Source organism: Triturus cristatus, chromosome 11, assembly GCF_964204655.1.
Source record: "Triturus cristatus chromosome 11, aTriCri1.1, whole genome shotgun sequence".
Classification (NCBI taxonomy): Eukaryota; Metazoa; Chordata; class Amphibia; order Caudata; family Salamandridae; genus Triturus; species Triturus cristatus.
Genome location: NC_140594.1, coordinates 79,072,404 through 79,094,072, shown reverse-complemented (window position 1 = coordinate 79,094,072; position 21,669 = coordinate 79,072,404). Strand labels below are relative to the sequence as shown.

The 21,669-nt window shown below is 44.8% G+C and overlaps 1 protein-coding gene across 4 annotated transcripts in view; it reads right to left on the bottom strand.

The window, feature by feature from the left end:
* HIC2 (HIC ZBTB transcriptional repressor 2) overlaps positions 1 to 17,023 on the bottom strand; it is a 246,049-nt gene extending 229,026 nt beyond the window's left edge. Inside the window, exon 1 of one of the 4 annotated variants that reach the window (XM_085636147.1) lies at positions 16,807 to 17,023. The gene's annotated coding sequence lies outside the window, so the exon portion shown is untranslated. Of the gene's footprint in view, positions 1 to 15,327; positions 15,571 to 16,282; positions 16,479 to 16,806 lie in introns of those variants that run through there. The other 3 variants (XM_085636149.1, XM_085636150.1, XM_085636148.1) reach the window with 3 other exon arrangements.
* Between the last annotated feature and the right edge of the window lie 4,646 nt (positions 17,024 to 21,669).

The window sequence follows — 21,669 nt, the reverse complement described above, 5'->3', positions numbered from 1 at the left end:
CTCTTGAGAGGAAGGTATATCCCAGCTGTACAGCACATTAGGGAACAACGCTCCAGACCCTGCGGTCACTCTGCGGGATAGAACAAGCTCAAGGTGTAGGCCCGTTAGACGAGACGGCAAGGAAGGCACCAAGAGACCAAGTAGTCTCTATGACAACGAGGCTCCTTCAACTGAAATATCTACACATCACATACTACATCCCAGCCCCACTGAATGAAGTGGAGACCAACTTAGACCCACTGCGCAGTAGTACTGAACTGGGGACCTTCTACCACACAACACTGATCCTCCTTCCACGGGACACTGTCCTAAGACGGGGGCAGACCAGTGGTACTGAACTCCAAAGCGGCCCTCCTGGGACTAATGGGAGTCTGGGGAGGGCACTAGCCACTAAACAACTGGGTGCAACGTAGACTGCAGCGTGGCATGGACTAGAGTGCCATGGTGGATGAGCGTGTGTATAAACCATGGGCGCATCCACAGAAATGTAAAAAAGTGGGGGAGCATGCTGGAATTATCTTCAGGACTAAGAATTAAATACCTGTACAAGTGTATTCATCCTTTGATACATTTAAAATATATTCCTGATCTATAAAAATCAATAAAAAGTATATCTATATATATATGTATTTTATTTTTATTTTTTTAAGAGTAGCTCAACCATACAGTAAAACAATGGGGATCTGAACATCCGTATGGTATACAAGCACACACCAGAGTGCAGCACATTGGTAACGTAAACACAGACTAGGGTCTATTTTCCACAATAATTTTCAATACCTTATGAGGCAGGGAAAGGAAGAATTGATAAGGCAATGATCCTCACTGAGTGCGGTCTACGATCGGTGTCTGCATGTACATGAAGACATCTCAATAAACGAAATCCGTGTGTGTTTTCAATGAACGTAAACATTTCATACAGGGATGTGAAATCGATATAAATCAGCAAATAAAATGGATCATTAATGAAGAGGTGAGCCTTCTTAAAAGGCAAGCGCACTGTGAAATAATGGGAGTCAATGTTTGTGAATCTTTAAAACGTCACATCCTATTGAGATCATCTCCCTAATGCATCAATTAGCCAACACTTAAAATACATGCACTAGACAATGCAAGCATTCAGTAGTCCACACTATTGCTTCCACTGGCCCACTCAGCCGTTGAAATTCTTTTGGTTTTGCTTTCAGGTTTTCTTTTTACAGTTCGTTTCGCGGAACATTTAAAGCAAAGAGGCTTCTAAGGACTGGGTTTGAACTTATCATTCGGCTTCATGTTGAACTTTCAGTTACACAGAATGAGGAAGAAGATGGGTACATCCAGAAGGGCTCCGTCCTCCTATACACTGTTGACCTTTTTATTAGAGAATGCCTCGTTTTACAATTTGAATGTGGTGCACCATGAAGGCCAATATTCAGGTTTCTGTCATAACCTAGCTCCTCCCTCCTTGACAGCCATTTCAGGGCCAGAATTTGCAGCCAAAGAAAATATAATGCAGCCAGCTTGAGGCCCCACACAGGATATGGAAGGAATCATGAAGGAAGACAGGGGCAGCTAGATTGTGGCAAAAAAAAGATAAAAATTGATGGGACTAAGAAGCCCTTCAAATAAAATCACGTAGGATGTTTACTGATCTTTTAAGCATTATGCATGTTCCTCATAATTCAAAAAAAGCAAGAAAACTTAAATCCAGAAACAAGCACGAGTCTGATGAAGGAAGGCAGATCTAGTGCTGCTGGACTGATTCAAATGGCAAACCAATGCTCACATCCATCAGACTATGGTGTATCGAAACTTGTGCCTATAACTGCACTTATACATAACAATTATACATTTTATATTGGAGCTTATATTGGTTATAGGAGATTGGGCCATTACATCTTCTGCAGAAGAAAAGAAAGTCCTTCAGGTAACCAATTTTTTGCAAAAGAAATCCATCTTTAACTTAGCAAAGAAGACAAAAGACATTCTTTGATGGCTCGTTGGCAGTAAGGACAGATTAGTATCGCGCTGGACAAGGCTGACAAGGGGTAAGCCATACTTTTAGAAGGACTTTGCCCCAAAACTCTATAAAGCAAGTCTTCTCCTGCAGCTTTGAAGTAACACTGGCTCCATCTCATAACCACAGAAACAGGTCTTTCACCACAAACCTCTGATTAGCTTTAGTTTCCTCTTCAAGGCAATCCCAAGAGCCCTTAAGTTTCCAAGCCACTAGAGAATTGAAGCTGAAGAACTGAAGGAGACATCATGAAGGAAGAAGGAAAAGAAACAGCTTTCCAAAGACATTCAACTATTTTGTATTTATTGAATTTTATATAGCGCTGGCTAGACCCGGAGGTATCAGAGCGCTTTACATAAGGAACCAACATAGCGAGTAACAAGGTACAATAATTTAAACATTTTTCACAGCAATTTACAAAGAAATGACAAGTAATAAGAGGCAGAGAAGGAAAAGGGGGACAAGAATAGGAGTCTGGGAATAGCCGAGAGGGGAGAAAGGCACCTGAGGGGGGGGATGGGGTAAGGGCGTCCAGCAAAATAGAGAAAAACGTTCGCGGGTCATCAGAAGGAGTAAGGAGGGAGGGAGGGAGGAAGGAAGGAAGGGAGGGACAGGGGTCATACAAGATGGCGGGTCCGGATCATGGCAATCGACGGAGACCATCTCCACAAAGAAATAGAGGGATGTACATAAGTCACAAGAGTCAGGTTATCAGAGAGTTTTACATAAGAAGAACAAGTAGCGAGTTAGAGGTACTGTAAATTAAACAATTAGTTGCACAATCATAACAGAGTGAGTGGAAAAATCGTGAGGGGGGGGGGGGGGGGGGTGAAGGTAGAGGGGCCCAAGAGTAGTGTTGTGAGAGAGGGTGAGGAGAGAGAAGGGAACCAGAGGAGGGATGGGGTTTAGGCCGACCATAAAGAAGGAGAAAAACGATAGCGGATCGTCAGGGGGAGACCGAAGGGAAGGGGGAAAGGACTGGGGTCAGGCAAGATGGTGGGTCCGAGTCGTGGGTATCAACGGAGACCAACAACAAAATGGTGGGATGTCCAAAACTCAAAATTCCATAAGGAAGAACCAGAGCGCAGGATTTAAGTGCGAAGATTCAGAGGGGGGGACTATGACGTACACAAGCTCTCCCCAACCAACCAATTTCATATGTTGCTTCTTTCAATGCAGCATACAAGAACCACATATAAGAGGGACACTTTGGGAAGAAGGAAATTGTCATAATTGCGCATTAATTTTTGAACATATACACAATAACAACAATGGAAACATTCAACAGCAAGCTGGTATAGAACAAAATAACATACATATACACCAGAAGGAGCTAGATAGGCATATTAAATGAAAGGTAAATAACGGATGGTCATACAGGTTAATGTAACTAATTAAACGTCAGCACTCAAATCCTGCGGACTAACTAATTAATTGCCAATGGAAGCGTCGTCAAAACCATAATTTAAAGAAGGATCCCCAAGGACCATGATGAGTAAAGTGCCAAAGAGCATTACTGATAAAACAACGAACTGAATAATCAAACTATGAGAAGAGCAGAAAAACAACAAGCATTTACAATGCAATCGGTCTCGCCTTTGGGACCTTATATGTATTTAGCTATGCAGCACATTAGCCTGGATGTTGAAACATTTACTGTTCTTTAACATGGAAGGAAAGTAAGCACCAAACTGCGTGACATGCAAGGTATGGGAACACATGGAGCGAAATATTGCCTTTCAGCAGGAAACGGTACAGTGCAAAGCTTTGCTTTTAATATAAACTCAAAGCCTTTGGTGGTCATATCACTGAAAATACAAGATATAAAAAAAAATCTTAATGTCTACGGGTATTCATGGAAGACAATTTCTATGGACTGGAATCTAGAGAATGCTTAAGTGATTCTGATATTTTACTGACCTCTGCTGGTCGTTTTCTATCAAGAATGTTAAATAGAAGCCGTTGCTAGAAAAATAAAAAAAGAAAGTCCCTCAGCAGAAAGCACTTATGGGATGATTTTACTGACCTCTACTGGTCGTTTTCTATCAAGACAGTTAAATCGAGGCAGTTGAACAGAAAAAAAGTCCCTAAGCAGACAAGTCCTAGGGCTGATCTCTAGAGCCCACAAAGTACATACACATATAAGTATATACTAAACTATATACAAGAGGTTTCAAATGCTCGCAAAACCAACGAGCATCGCAGGGCAGATAGACTGGGAGAAGACAAATGGTGCCGAAATTTAAAGATGTGTGTTCCTGTCCGGAAGGTTAAAAACTCTTTGGCCTCCAAAGTAAGATGCATAAATGGAAGGAGCCTACCAAAGAAATCATCCAAATAGTGAGAACAGCTGCAGGAGGATGCAGGCAAAATAATCTCCAGTAAAAGGCGGTTCAGTGCAGTCCTGGATGAACTACCGAGATATAATTTACACAGAGATCCATCAACTGTAAATTCCTGCTACTTTGCTTCCACATTTTTTGAGCCTCCCCTCCCAAGGACTACAGCTTCAACTAAGATGCATGCGTTCTAGTGACGGTGCTGTGAAGGCTCAGCGAGATTCCGGCTTGCGGAATACCGTCACACATTCGGGTGCAGACTTCAGAAAAGGCTGATGTAAACAGCCATGTCTTTGAACAGCGCGTAAATCATTAGGAGAATCCTCGATTTATGTGAGGGACCATTCAACAGTTTAAGAGTTCTGCCCAAAGATCTAGGTAGGCGAACTAGAAGATTGTTGAAGCCTACGGAAGAAGCCGATTCAGCAGGTATCTGGGAAGACTGGTTTGGAGCAAGAGGAGGGCAGTAGCATGAAAGGTACAATGTCAAAAACACAGAATTTTCAGGTTGATTCCTGTAAAACATTTAAAGCAACTGATAATTGGGCAGAATATTTGAAATGCGTTCTCCAGGCAAAAGTCAGGCATAAGGCTGCATTCTGAATCAACCACATTTTAGATGTTATGTTCACGGGAGACAACAGGTAAAGATAATGGTCATAGTCTTGGGGTACATAACCTTTTGACTTCTGGGGACAGCTCCGTGCCTAAGAAATTTCTTTGATTTGACTCTCAAAGTAATACACAAAAATATAGAAACCGATATGCAAACAAATGCACCAATAATGGAATCGTTAATTTAATTAAGAAACACAAAAATATGTGAAAATTGAAATTTTAATAGGAAAGCTGAAGCTTTTCACAATTTGTTTTATTTCTAAAATACATAGAGATATGCTAGAGTCTGGCATGCCCCTTTAGTCTTTTATGCTCCTAATGCGCGCTCTTGCAATACATATCCAAGCTGCTTCAATTTATGCCACCAACCGCCAATATTAGATTCTGTTTCTGTACTACTGTTGCTCCAATAGATCATGATAAGGATACCAACTTAATGAATTTGAATAATAAAAATGTACATTTACTGGGTGTTTTAAAACTTTCAAGTTTACATTTTTTTTTATGTACATGTACATTATTGATTTGCTAATAATATATATATATTTTTTAACAATCGTGGAGCTGCCCACCCCCTCCCAAGGTAAGCTTCGTAGCTTCCTGGTCTCCGTGGACCACAGTTTAAGAACCACTGCCGTAGTCCATACAAGGCTATACATCAGCAGGCCCTCAGGGTGCTAATGCTGATCACACAGTCAAAACCTAGTGAGAATCTTTTTTGTTTGTGATGATCAATTGCATGTCCAATAAGGCAGAGCTGTTGTTTGTCATTAAGTAATTGAAAAGGGCTTGACTCAGAACAAGTTGTAGTACACTGCACCAAGTTACATGCATTCTGATAGTCAGGTAGCTCAATGGGGCAAGCAACCTCTTATTCTTTTCGGGTGGTGGAATTTAGGAATGTTTACAGGTTGCAATACCAAGCTGTACTTGAAGATTACGGTCAAAAGAATATACTCTGCAACAAATTCAATACAAATATAGGAAGTACCTTCACCAGAAGATCACAGATCAAAAGGTGAGAGGAATTATGACAATGTGTACTGAGAAAGTCATTTTATCTTCTAAACCCCCATTAAATACTGTATCAAAGCTGGGCTTTAAATTCAAAGAGTTGAGCAACAATAACCAGATAATCCTACATGATGCACACGCATCAAATGGCTCCTTTTTGAGAACGATTGTGAAATGCAAGATTCACCATGGAACTGTGAAAGGAAATCCCACTCAAAAGCAAGGTTGTTGCAACTCAGGAGTGTGGGACAAGAAGGCAAAAACAGTTCATGCATAATGCATTGAGTGACAGAAGGGTAGACGGAAGCACTCAAGTCTCGGCTTTTTTCCAGCCCTGGCTCTCCTATCACCCACCAGCATGTATCCATAGTACGCCGCACAGCCCAGGGGGTATGCACACGCAGCTGAGGGACTTCAAAGGCAAGCTACGAGCATAAAAGGGTGCGCATATTGAGAACCTAATGTGTAGTATGCTCATGGGTAGAGGGCACTAGAAGGGGGCGTTCGTCAGTGTTGAACATCCATCTCAATCATCATCAGTATGCACACCAATTCCCTCCATGAGCCCACAATGAATGTAAACATTTTCCAAAAATCTACTCAAAAAATGAGCATCAACCCATAATTACAACAGAGGGTTGTAGCCTGGCTATTGACCCATCAAACCAGACTTCTTTTCCCGACTTCCTGCGGAGCTATACTGTTATGTTATGTAGATTTGTAGAGCGCACTGTGACCCGGGAGGGTATCCTCACGCACAGCAGATGCGAGTTTAGGCACACCTAGGCCCTAGTGGGGACTACTCAAAAAGCCAGGTCTTCGGTTTCAAGTCAAGCGGCTTCATCTTCCAATGCCTTAGTTTGCATATGCACAACAGCTAACCAAACGAAGAGCTCACCTATCCATTTATTAAATACTTGAAACATGCTGGAGCTAAATCTGGATTTGTCAAACATGCACCATGGAATCCAGATCTAATCCATGCATACAAAATGTCCTCAGTATAGAAGGCTACCACTGAAAGGTAGTCTTGTACTGGTCCACCTAATATCAGAAGGTACACACTTCTACACAAATCTGTATTGCTGAAGAGCAACAATCGTAGACCCCTAAACAAGGCTTTACAGAAACCACAACCACCTTCCCTCTCTTCCAGATAGGCCTAGGCTGGCTGCTGTGGACAGTACGTCCGTTCTTGATGGAAGCTGCTGCAGAGCCTCTTTTCATCAATAAATTAAAAGAATTGTGCGTCTGAAAGGGAGTAGTGGGGAAGAAATGGGTCGATGATATCACATTCCGATTGGCTCTGCAACCCTACATGGTATCAATTCCATGGGCATTAACTGTCAGAAGATGACCATTAAGCCTGTAAGCAAAGTTTCAAATTTCATAACTTATTTCATTTAAAAAAAATATATACATTTTTATGTTTTTCGCTGAATTTCAGTTACTTGTTTTCCGGACCAATGTTTAATCTTCGATAGTAATTGGGCATGCTTGGGCCTGGAGTCAAATCAACTAAGGGGAAATCTAGTTCGACTCAAATAGCTTATTACATATTTAGCCAATGACAAAATAAAAGTGCGTTATTTAAATAATGGGACGTCTCCAACTCGGATGCTGAGGAACAAACCGTCGAGAAGCGATGCACATTACTTATGTGGTCTGACTAAAATTCAGGGGCGATAAATTAGTCTTGGATATCCGAATATAAACAAGGGTATCTGTAAAGCATGCTGTAGAGCACCCTCCACCATGAGTGTGCCTGTTTGAAAGCAGGCAATAGTTTAAGATGCTTAGTGAACAGAAGTACAGATAGAGTCAGTAATTAGCTGAGTGGGATGCATTCTAGTCTAATGAAAAACCCAGGATAAGGACTCTGGTCTCCCAGTAACGCCATCAATAATTTAGCTACTAAACTACATCAACTACCACTGGAATCCTTCTGTCTTTGCTCCATGAGCTGGGTGCTGGGGTAAATGGTGCGGTCCCCTAGCAGGAAGAACCACATTTGCACATGTTCCATGTAAATGTGGCCTTCCAGTACATTCAACAACAGCGACTGCCTAATATTATGGAAACAGAAATATCAAAAACGTTTGTATCAAGAGGTTTCCTCAAGATTTGAGGCGGGAGATGGATCTCTATCAAGCAGACGCATTCCCACTCCGAACGCCACCCAAGTGCCAGACAGAAACTACACAGAACGGCATTGGTTGGGAGGAAGAGGATGAGCCAGGGGGCAACTAGACTTGAACTTCTGGGGGGCTAACACTTCCATCCAGGGCTAGCCCTAGTACTGGTCGCACACGGTGAAAGTTTTTTTTGGCACCCCCTCCCCCATTTCCTCCTTCTCCATGAATTCCCTCACTAACTCTCAGCAACAATGCACCTCATCTCTCTATAGCACCTGTTTGACAAACATCTTTTTTTTTTTCTAGTGCTACTCATAGTTTACTCACACTCGCATATAAACCCTCTGCACTGTGTGGGTGGCAGGAGGGCCCATGTGAGTGCACGGTGAGCAACAACAGTGTGAGAGTAGGGTAAGAGGAGTGACTGCAGGGTGAGTGAGGTGACCGTATGAATTTGGATGCAGATGTAAGTGCAGAGTGGGACGAATTAATGCATGGTTAGTGATGGGCTTGTTTGAGTGAGATTGCAGATTGAGCAGTGACGAGGACATGTGAGTGCAGGGCGAGTAGTGTGCTCATGTGACTGCAGGGTGAAGAGCGCAAGTACATTGTGAGTGCAGAGTGATCACGGTTAGTGTAGGGTGAGCGGGTGAATGGTGTGAGTGCATGGTGATCACCGTGAGTGCAGGGTGAGTGTGAAAGTGAAGGGCGAGAATGAGGAGCGAGTTGTCTGAATGCAAGGTGAATTACCAGACACTTGAAGTAACTCAGCTTGTTATTGATGGGGCGTAGGGTTTTAGATACAAGTTAAACTATTGCTATGGCTATAATGGCATTAAAAAGGGATCAAGGGTGAAGGAAATAAATAATGTACTGATCCTGCAACAAACTTCCAGTCTTGTGATTATGGTTGCCAGCTCATTTTTTTCATGTCCCAGACGGTACAAAAATAAACAGTCACCTAAAGCCGTATTTTCAGCACTTATCTGTGCATACTTCCAATAGCAAATATAAATAGAAAGCACTTTTGATTGTGTTGTAGGGCTGCCTAAATGATCCATGACTGATAATTAAAGGGAACAAAGGCTGAAGTGAAAAGTCACATTACAAATGAATACATACCTTTTTATTTATAACCCTATAATGGCAAGACTTGGTCTTTGTGGGCTCTTTAAACAACACATGGCTAGCATTTTTCTTTTGGCAACACTACTTTATATTCCTTTTTATGAAATGCATCCTCACACTATGGCAGTAAATGTAAAAAACAAATGTAAAGAATAGGCAGAGTGGGGGCCCACGGGGTACTGGAACCAGAAAAAAAAACTAAGCCTTGGTAACCAGTTTATAAAAGGTATGTAAATATGCAAATGGTCTTTAAAGACCTGTGAAAAACTCAAACATGCCGGAGATAAGACTCCAGACACTGCCCAGCCGAGCCCACAGAAGCTCGAGCTGCAGCAGCCCGGGATGACACACGACTGGGGAGGAAAGTGGTTGGGCTGAAGTTCTTTCAGACCTATGGGCGTTGCGTGCCTGGAGTGAGCTAAGGTTTGATTTGTGGTTTAACACCACTCCCCCACCCATTTGGTAAGAGCCTTGAATATCAAGCTCACATCAATTTCTCCGATATTAGTTTAGAGAACACTGACTGCATTTACCATCAACTTAGGGAACTCTTGAAAAAAGAACGGGTTCTTCTATGCAGCTTTCAAGCGGAATCATCTTTACCCAAGGAGAGAGAGTGAAGAATGCTGATTTAAAGACTGTCCACTAATTCCAATTGAACTCTTATCCACATTTTAGGTCTCAACTACCAGACAGCTCAAGCAGTCTATTTGTGTAAGACCCATTGGCTGCCTAAAGTGGGCTTAGAGCCTGCTCACTGCATTCCATTGGTTGGCTTTGTGGTCACTCATTTGCTTGCTTCTCATTTGATGGCTTGCCTATCTTGTGGCTGCCCCTGGAGACCACCCTCATTACTTATGTCCTTCCACAGCTCACTTGTTAGGAACTAATTTTTTTTGTTTAAGCACTTCACAAGAGTGAATGTGTTTTCCAGCTGTCTCCCTTGTATGCCCTCTCCTCATTTGCTGCTCTCTCGCTGATATTTTTTTCTCCCCTCCCACATTGCCCTTTCTTGCCTGTGTGCTTCTTTCCCCCAGACTCCATATTGCTCTCTCGCTAGCATGCGGCTCTTCTCTCCAACTACACTCCACATTCCTCCCTCTCGTGTCCTTAGCCTACCCCCCTTAACCCCCGTGATGCTTCCCCTATCAGTGCCCTCCATGTTGATCACCTCCAGCTTGGGTCTGTAACAAAACAAAGAAGTAAAAAAAAAAGCATGTGGCATTTTCTAGGTGCATGCACGAGTGGTCCTCCAACGGCCAAAAAATAGCACCTGTTTTTTCCCTCTTTTATCCATGCTGCCCAGCATAAGGAATGCTAAAAAGCATCACTAAAAACCCTAGGCTAAGTCCATGGAGGGCAAAGGCAAGACCTATTGGCTTTGCCAATGCTTTTTAAAGTGTGTCAGTATACTCTGAAGAGACTGAGAAGGCATACCAGTGGTTTATGAAACATAGTACAAATAGTCACATAGGTGCTCTGTAGTAGATGTGAGAATCAAAACTCTAGGTCCTTGTAGTGTATTAACTCTTCAGGAACTCGGGTGAATTCTATTATATTTGTTGATTTATTGAAACTTACATTACATATAACTAGGCCCACAGGGGAAACGCATATAAGTAGATAATAACTTCTCGGGTGCAGGTTTCCATCTGACACCAACATTCTAACACACAATACAAATACCCCAACAATATTCTAACTATTCCACTAGGACTTCATTACCTTCAACTACGTGATACCTTCCAATACAACAGTCCTCCAGCAGGATGAAATTATTGCCAGCGTGGGTTTACCAAGATCTTACAGGGACTTACTTCTGGCTCCTTGCTCACCACTTGCTGGCTATAATGTGACTCTCATTCACTTGCTTATTAGCCGATAGCTTTCCTCGTATGTAGAGTTTGCCCCTCCCCTGTAGCATTTCCTCTCTACCGTTCTTTTGACTGGTTGACTTGAATCCTTCCACCACTCAATTTTAGGGAAGTACTTTTTTTCTTTTTATTTAAGCTCTCCATCAGAGTGCACGTGTTTTCCTGCTCCCTCTCTTGTGTTTCTCTCTCCTTCTGCCCCACCAAATGTCCGGCCCCGTGCTCTGTGGTGGCTGCTTGCTCTCCCTTCAGTATACTTTTCATCCTGGTTTGCCGTCTCCCTCATGTGCTTCTACCCCCGCATCAGTATTGCTATCTCCCTTGTGTGCTACAGCCCCACCCCCTGTTTTGCTGTCTTCCTCATGCCACCCATCCACTGCCCATCGTTTCCCCCTAGTCCTGCTGTTCTGTTTTTAAATATTTATTTTTGAAGGGCCAGGCAGCAAATTGGTGCTGGCTCAACACAAAGCATGGTTGTGCACTTACACATGCCTACAGAATGGTTCAGCCACCGCATTACACTTTGTTTGCCAATGCTAAACAGCACTGGCAACAAGCTCCACTTTTTACCAATGTTGATCGGCAAAGCCAAAACTTTGTCACAGCTAATGAGTAAGGCAAAACCAATTGGCTTTACCAATCCTTATTCAAGTATGTTGAAACCGTAAACTTGAAAAGTCTGCTGTGACATCTGTGGCTGAAGTTCCTAATATATTTATGGTAACCCCTCAGTTGCAAATTTCCTTAAACATGGGACTCATGAACCCGGGGCAATGACATACCAAATTCTTCAATTTTATTTGAGATAATGTGTCCTTATTCATTCTATGGCTCATATATATCTGGAGTAGCTCCACAGAGCCCACAGCACTTTTTAACCCAAAGGCAGATTCATAGTTCTTGCTATTGCTTACTGCATAGAGCAAAAGATTCGGCAACTTAAGACTACTTTAAGCTGAGTGTAATTAGAACAAATAGGTCTTCAGTGAAGCCCAACTCAACCAAGACCATTTATGTTTATCTGCTAGGAACAGGAAGCAAGAAATAGTACAAACCTGGCTCAGTGACATGAACCTTGGCGGCTTCGAACCTCACCTTTTACCAATTGTCAAACCACTTGCCTTCACCTTGGACGCCAAGCTCACCATAAAAGAACACATACCAAAAAAAGACTAAAGACATCATAGTACCAACTATCTTCTAACAAAAGCCAATCGTTTTCTTTCAGAAAGCTACTGGGAACTGCTCCTACTCTGGCATCTGGATAGTGGTAATGCCATGTCCCAAGGCTTTCCACACTCCACAGCACGTCTCATCCGTGGGCGGAAGAAATATGATCACTTCACCCCCATCCTGATGGAACTCCATTACCAGTCTGCACCATTTTCAAAACCAGCTGTATTATTTGCAAACCCATTTATCTTGCACACAAGCTCTTCTTCTATGGTGGCTATATGCCCACCCACAGCCAGGCCACCATCAGGCTGGAGACTAAGAAGTATAAAAAGAAAAGAACAAACAAACAGTCAGCAGGTATTTTCCATATACACACACTCAGGGATCTGGAATAACACCCCTGCAGCCATAAGGACTGCCCCCAAGCTGCTCGGAAATAAGAAACAGTTGAAGATACACCTCTTTAAAGAAGACTACATCACAAGACAGTAATAGTCCAAACCCCAGCTACATCTCCTATTACTTGTTGACGGCGTAGTAGCCTTTGAACATGTACACTCTTGTGCTGCTCTTTGGCTAGGCTTGCACTAAATAAATAATACACACATGAAGAGTTCAGTAACAGTTGTGATCTGGTGTAATGCGAGTCTGCAAACTAGATTGTGAGTCCACAGATCGCAAATGACACCAAACAAGATTGTTAAAAATGTGATATTTAGTTTCCGTAGGGTACAGCAGTATCCTAAAAATGCACATATCCAAAATGTTCTTCCCTCATCTGAATCAAAGTGAAGCTCAACTACAAAAACAATGATGTGAATAATGGTACAAAATTATGGCCAATACACAATGTGGTTCAATACTGCCATCTGGGGTCTGAGTAACATTTACAAACCACTTGGCCTTAGGCCTTGAAGTCTTAACTTACCACAATTTAACCCTCCATATGCACACATCGTCTGTTAACTTTTGTGCACATTCGCCAAAGGGACAATTAAAAACACATTTTCTATACCCTAATCAACTTGTTTTGTCATAGCTTTTGCAAAACTTTATTGTTGGGGAAGCTGTCCGCCCCATTAAATTTGGAGGGGAAAAAAGAAAACAAATGGCTAAAAGCAAAATTGGTTTTAAAAAGCACACATTTTTGTAATAGTCCATGGCACTGAAGGGAACTACTTTGTGGTAATAGTGCATGGCACTGAAGGGAACTACTTTGTCTGCGGATGTGCTCCTTGTGAAAGGGAGTACCTTCACTCACATTTATGTTAGCTGCATCTTTTCCCCATGCTGTATGTTGCTGTGGGCAGAAGTAAAACATGAATGACCCAATAAGAGTCCAATGGAGGGATATATATATAAAAAAAATATATATATATAAAAAACACAAAAAAACACCCACACCTACCATGCATGAAGAACTTTTAAGAGCAAGGTGGAATGCTTGGGAGAAATAAATAAAAGGAGACAATAATTATTAGCAATACGACTTCTTTCTGCAAGCGAAACCTTAGGTGCATGTCGTGTTTACATCACTATTGCACACAAGCTGCTTCCCCCTGAAAAGACACTCATGGTTCCCAAAGCAGGGGTGCGGAGCCTCTTGGGTGCAGTAGGAGGGTGTGCAGGAAGTTATTCAGTTTAAAAATGCTTCGGATAAATTCAGGGTATAGCTTTTGTTAGGATACTCCGGCCTTCTAAGGACAGAACGGGAAGCACACGGCTCATCTCTGGGTTCGTGATCTTTCACTGGGGCGGGAGGTAATAAATTCACCATCACCCACAAACCAGAGTGACTTTGATGCAGAAACGAGGGTAGGCAAACGCTTGCAAACTATATTTAAATGCTGAAATGGACAAGTATATACAAAAAACAAGCAAAACGGTGTCTTATTGTAAAAGGAGCCGGGGATGGTAATAAACCAAAAGATATCCTTAAATGATTTGCAGGGAAAGCGCTGCTTCTAGTAACGCTGTGCAGTAAAAATCGCAACAAAAGAGGTTTAATTGGGGTCCAGTGTGCAGCTAGAGTGATGCGTCAGTGGCAGGTGGCAGGCTCTTCTGGTAAAAGAGATGGGAGCCAGATTTGACCTCGCAGGGTCAGCCATCAAGAGTTAAACTGATTTCAATAATTAGGCCCAGAACTGTCAGGCACCGCTGCAAATAATGGACTGCAATAATGCTTTTAGGGTTAGAGCGCTAATGAAGAAGGCCACTTGCAGCCATGGAAGGAAGTCACATCTTGCGTTTTCTTGCCACAGACCTGGATGTAATCTGCATGATATGCCATTTCAAGGGCTCGGCAGCATCCAATAACAGCCAAGGCCTCAACAGTCGGTGGCGTGCTCCGGATGAACAGGGCGAGGGACAGGCCGGATGCACCCGCCCATCATACAAGTGCCACTGATTGAAATGAAGAGGTTTAGTTGAACCGGTTGGACATTTCATGACCGTGAATTTAAAGGATACAGGTGCAAAGGTGTTTGGAGGCACACACATTCGCACTCGACTGATACCTGGAGCAAATATTTGTGTTGTAATAAAAATGCAACCCTGCTGTATGCAAACACTCAGGCAAAACAGTTCGAAACCCCCATTATTCCTGAAGAAAATAAATAAACGAGTGACAGCATGCAAATGAAGCTTTCCTTGGTGTCAGTTTGCCTAGAGGCAAAATGCACATTTTGCAGAAAACCGGATCCACTGCCCCACCTCAACAGCCTTAACAGGACGTGGGCGGCGGAGGAATAAACACCGCACGTGTGCCCCTCTCGCCAAGACCCTCCCGTTCCCCCAGACCGCATCCACAGTGCAGTGTTGCCAGGACTGTACTCGGGAAACGTTTCAATCCAGGCACTGTGCTTATAACGTTGCCAATTTGTTCGATGGGGATGTTCCATTTGCCTTGTTCGAAGGCTGCCGCGAACCCAAACACACAGCGCCTAGAGACGAACAATGGCACAGTGCGCTAAGCAAAGTGTTACTGACTAATGAAACACGCGCATATCATATAGTACTAAAGTATGCCCCTGCTGTAAATGCGTTCTTACCTAGTTTACTGCGCTCAGCCATTCAGGAATTTAAATACTCCCCGTATCTCCCCGGCGCTCCAGTGCTGACACGCTCTGAACATCTACTCGAAACCCCCGCGAGACAATTTAGCTAGGTGCGCCCTACCCACGAACTCAGTATTATGAGCTACGCTGCTCGCTCCAAGCCTAGAAAGCATTGGCCAGGAGGGTTTTCTTGGACCAGCGGCACATGCACAATACCACCCAGCTGCTTCCACTTCCCTGGAAGGATTGCTCCCAAAGCCAGCTAATTGGGCACCGGGTACACATGATCTCAAAAGGGCAGGGCAGAAAACGAGCCCGTTGATGTCCGCACACAAAAGAGAGGCAGCTATTGGGAGCCCCGGCACCGATTGCCCCGTTCACCTGAAGGAGTTCAAACAAAAGTCAATTATTGACTTTTCCACCTGGGCCGGGGCTGCTGTAAACAACCCGATGCCACCAAAAACGCCCAGTATCAGAACAGTGCTAAATGAAAACATGCTTTTAACAGACTTTCTGCATTATTCAGGGATCTTCATGCGGCAAGAATGCATTAAACATGTATCGGTAGATGCTGAAGGCGGATGGAAATCGCGTGGATTTTTGCAATAATTGGTGTAAAAATGTAGAGCACAATATATACTGTGAGAAAGTAAAATAAGAAGCTTTTACATATGTCCGAATACAAACGGTATAACCAAAACATGACAGTGCCTATACGGAATCCGTACGGACAGCGGGAATATGAGCATTGCAGAAGGCAATGATTGCCTATCCAATGTACCAGTACACCCCAACTCACCAGAAGCAGTCAATGCAGACCCCCCAGGAGAACTGATAGTAATACAAGGGGGCAGGTTGTTTACACACAAGAGGCAGCCCGCGTCAACCCAAGGAGCAGGCTTGAGACTGAAGGAGAGGAGTACGTAAAGTTGAGGTAAAAGACAGATACCTGCACGGCTTTGTGCGTCCCGAGCCGGGGGGAGAATGGCGCCCAGCAGACCCTAGCTGCAGAGTAGCAGTACCAACGCTGTGCCAGCAGCCCCATACCACCGACCGAGCCCACCAGAGGCGTAGCACATCGTTAATGCACACACCGGAGGCAGTAACGCGCCCCCACCTCTCACGGGGCACAATCTTGTCTCACAGCAGAGGCAACAACCCTCCTTTACCAATACGCCGCCCCAACGCCACTGACCCTTGCCACTCCGTAACTCCCCTCCCCAACACACACAGGCACCGCATGCACAGTGTGCATTTCGGTAAAATGCACGGCTCCTCCCGTCCTCACACCCCGACGAGAACATATGTGGGGGAGGGGGTGGCAGCGCTGCCAGCCTGCTCGCCTTCTGTGGGTGCAGACCCCCTTTTGTTGGCACCCCGGACTGGCGGGTGCGCACAGAGCCCTCTTCTCCCTGAAGGTTGGGGCACCCTCCAACGCCCGCCCCCTGCCGCCCCGGGACCCCGGAGGCTCACCTCACTGCATGGTCCGGAGGGGCTCTCCCTGCCACCCTCTCACTCCGCTCGCTGCTGCCTCCCCAGCGCCATCTTGTGAGCTGTGACGTGGGCGCTGCTCACCCCTGACCCACATTTGAATAGGATCCAAATGAGAAGGCGAGGGAAGCCGGGCTGTGCCAGGGCACGGGGGGAGCCGCGCTGCCCGCACTGCACGCGCTGCCCGCCGCCTGCAGTGTGCTGCGGGCACTGCAGGGGGAGGGCTGGGCAGAGGCGCTGCAGGCACTGCCCGCCTCCTGCTGATAATTAATGAGTGGTACTACCGGGGAGCAGCGCGCTGGCCGCCTCCTGCGGGCACTGGGGGGCATAAGGTGAAAGAGTGCTACTGCAGTCTCTATCCGGCCACTGACGTGTGCTCCAGACTCTAGTGCCTAGTGCAGCCTCCTGGCACTTGCAGCCTCCTGCGGTGCGTTGTAAGGTCTGCAGGGTGAGTGCGCTGTAGGCACTGCATGGGTGTCAGTAGAGAAGCAGTGCACTGACCATCTCTTACAGTGTTCTGTAAGCCCTGCCATGCGAGGGCTGGAGGTGTGCTTCGTGCACTGCACGTCTCCTGCCCTGATCAGCAGTTGCAAGGCGAGGGCTGGGGTGTGTGCTACTCTCTTCTACATGCACGCCTTGGTTTGTGATTGGGACCATGGCACTGCCAGCCTCCTCTAGTGCTGTGGGCATTGGCTGACTCCTGCAGACATCCAAGGGACGCACCGGGGATCAGCACACTGCCCGCATCCAGCAGCGTGCCCTGCTCACTGCAGGCATTAGGGGAACGTCCTACACTCACTACCCAGCTCATGCAAGCGGTGCCAGACTGGTACTGGGGGCAGCCTGCTGTCCGCCTCCTACAGTCTGATGCAAGCACTGCAGCTGAGAATATAGCCGTCAAATAGCCTCAAGTTGTTTGTTATACTTTGTCAGTCCAACAACACTTTCCATTATGCAGTTTTAAGCTGATTATTATAATGTTGAAAGCAAAACCCCAAGTCCCATAATGCAACATGCCGAAAATGTAAAAAACAAAAGGCATTAAGTCCTGTAGTGTAGTTCCTATTTCCCTTATAGGCTCTGCGCATTGGAATAATATACACTATAGTTTTTGCATAGGACTAAGGTCAGTATGCTCCTATCGAGTACATTAAACTTAATTACTTCTGTGTGCCAGCTAACTCAGAGGTCACTAGAAACTTCTTGAATAAACAAGAAGGGATTAGTTTCTGACAACCGCATAAACATGACAACTTTGTTTCCCTTAGAATCAGAACGCGTCTCAGAATTGTGGAAACAATAGATAACAGTTTCACTCAGTCAATCGTGCATGCTTAGTTTCTCCAGAGTTACACAGAAATAGATAGACGGGCTGTTAGAAATGGGGGTCTCTAGTTGGAAATGGCTGGCCACTGTCCAAGTAGGGACCCTTCTTCCTAAGTCAGAGTAAGAGGGCTACACCCTTTAATAACCCCTGCGGTAACGTAGCACGAGCAGCTAGGCTTATCTCAGAGGCAGTGCGTGAAGCATTTATGACCATACACAGTAACACAGTGAAGAACACTACAAAGGGACACCACACAAGTAGTTATAAAAAATAAGTATCTTTATATATAGACTTAACACAAGACCAATAACGATAAAAAGCCACAATACTGTAAAATAGGATTACTCTAGAAATGCTGCAAAAATAGCTCAAAGTGTGCTAAAAGGGGAATCAGTTCAAAACAGTGGTCTCTGCGACCCTTTTACTTAACAAAGTATCTGGATTTCGTAGCAGAACAAAACCAAATGTCGCAAAGAAGCTGTAGCGATGAATTTCTGCACGCGAGGCCGACGATGCGATGAATCCTTGCCACGAGGGAGGAGACGATGTGCCGATCTGCTGATGCGTGCGGGGACAAGGCGAAAAACGTCTGCACGCTAGGCCGTTTGTGCGATGACTCCTTGCCGCGAGGGAGGAGACGAGGCGATGATCCTGTTGCGTGTGCGATCAGGTTGCGACAAGAAGAAATGGCGCTTCGCGAGGGAGCGACGATCCTGATGCGATGAAAATGGAGGACGCCCGGCGTCCGCGCTGCGATGTCGTGATGCGATGAGCTTTGGAGTTACCGAGCACTTGGCAGCCCGCATACCTGCGATGCGATGATCTTTGGTCGCGAGCACTCAGCGGCAGCAGCGCGATGATTTTCCGGTGCGCTTTCAGCTGCGTCGGCTCGCAAACGGGCGTTAGCGGCGATTTCAGCACTCTCTTCTCTGTAGTAGAACTAGAGGCCCTGGAACTCACAGGAGCCACACCTGCAGATAGAAATCCTCGCTGGGAGGAATCAGGAGGCTGGTGGTGAAGTCTGATGTGCCTGAGACTTCAGCAGGAGGCTAGCTCTCTCCTAGCCCTTAGGTGATTGCTTTAGCAAGATTAATAAAAGTTTTCTCAAAGTCCTTTTCCCTCTTCTTCCAAGTCCAATGGTAACCACTGCAGGCCAATCCAAGAAACAGCACACAAGCACAAGGATAGTCACATCCTGCAGATTCCTTCAGTTACACGGACAGAGGTTCGTCTTGATGTCCAGGAGCAATACAAATTGTAGGGGTTTGGGCACAGGTATTTATACCCCAAAAGTATTTGTTCTAAAGAGTCACAAGTCACTGAACCCAGCCAGATCCAGTTCTGCTCAGTCCTGGAGCACTTTGTTTACCAGTCTGCATCCTTCCTTTCAGAGAGGGGGGGTCTGCCATCAGACGCACAGTAGGAGGTGGAGCCAGCATTCACCTTGCCAGGCACAACCCTATTCAGGTCAGGGAGCTACCCCTCCCTATACTCCAAATGCAGATCTCTCTATTCAACCCAGGTCTGACTCCGCCTGCACTGTCCCTCCAAAACCAGACAGCCAATACACATAACAGCAGAGCACACTGGAAGGTTTAGGCAAGAAAATACCTACTTTCTAAAAGTGGTATTTTCAAACACAGAATAGAAAAATAAACTTTACCTAAAAATGTATTTTAATATCCTGAGCTCAGGCAAACTAAATTCGTTTTTCTACCATGTTCCTTGGGTCAGTTAGGATTATAGAATGTAATATTCAAACTACCTATTCTGGCCTATGGAGAACAGGTAGCCTTACAGTATTGAAAAACGAAATTGGGTGTAAATCACTACCAGGACATGCCACACATACCAAGGCATGTCCTACCTTACACATACAATGCATCCTACCATGGGGGTGACTTATATGATGCCAAGGGAAGGTTCAGGGGCTGGGAAGTGTGGGCACTTCACAGCCAAGATGGCAGTTCTGGACTGCACACAGACTCTGCAGTGGCAGGTCTGAGGTACACTTTATAAGCTGCTTCTGTGGGTGGCGCAAACCAGCGCTGCAGGCTCACCAGCAGCATTTGGTTTACCAGCTCTGGGCACACACAGGCCACTCTACTAGGGACTAACAGATAAACCAAATAAGCCAATAATGGATAGACCAATTCACGTATCATATTTACACAGGGAGCATTCGCGCTGTGGCACTGAATGGCAGTGGCACAGCGCCCAGAGCATCTAACTCCAGCAAAAACAGAGGAGACAACAGCGAAAAATGGAAGGGAGACCCACGCCAATGGTGCCAGGTCTAACACGGGCGTTTTAATAAAAAGGGTTTATTGAACAGTCTTGTTTCTCATGTAAGAGATGTGAGCTGTTACAATCATTAGACAGTAAACAAGATATAATATGCACAGCGTAAGCAGTAAGAAGAAATAATACTGCAATAGCATTGTCTTTTAGCTATGGCATATATTCATATATACATACATAAATAACACAGGCTAAAAAGTGAATACTCGTCTGATGCTTCTAAATAGTTCTACCCCAGTGTACCTAACAAAAGTGTAGTGCAAGGTAAGAGTAGGTGCTGTTTTCTATAGTATGATATATACTAAGTTTTTATGCCAAGAGTCTCTCTAGGTTCTTGTCAACTCCATACCTTAGAATGAGAGAGGTAGGAATCTCTTTCCGGGTCTCAAACTCTTAACACCCCACGAAGAGAGTCAGAACACTGGAAGCTGGATTCTCTGCGAGCAGGAATGACAGCGTCTGGTCAGTGCGTCAGACCGGGATATGGTATCTTCGAACTTGCCGTGGCGAACCGTGTAGTCAAGTCGTGCCGAGCCGTGCTAAGGGAAGGCATATTTATACCTGGAAGGTGTTTAGGAATGCTAGCATTGACGTAAAGTCGGGCAGAGGAAGACGTCATGGATGAACCCCTAAGGAAAAGCAATTCATGCATAATAGATGAGTTCTTGGAGAAATCAATAATCCTAGCTAGGGAAAGTCCCGATGGCTTAACCTCTTCAGTGCCCATGACGAGATAGTCTCGTCATGGTGCACGGTTGTGCTGTGCCCATGACGAGACTATCTCGTCATGAACCCCACCCACTAGTGCAACGCCCGGCACAGGAGGGGGAAAGGGCGTGGCACTGAAGGGGTTAAGGGTCTGGTTTCTTAGAACTCGTTGTGACGTGGGATGGACGGATGTAGGTGACCATGCCTGTATTTGGATATCATGGCAAATGCCTAAATAAGGACTGGGATTCTATGCCTAAATAAGGGCAATGCAAATTGTGCCTATATAAGGACATGATTCATGGAAACCTATGTATGGGCATCTAAATCGAAACACAACACCCACTCCATTGACGAATGATCGATATTACTAAATGCTACACATACTAAATAAATAAAATTGAGTATCACATGTTCCTTAAAAACATTTGTAAAAGCATACTAAAAGAAGTCGTTCGCTAAAAAACTTCGCTAGACATGAAATGCAAAGGTGCTGTACGTATGAAAGC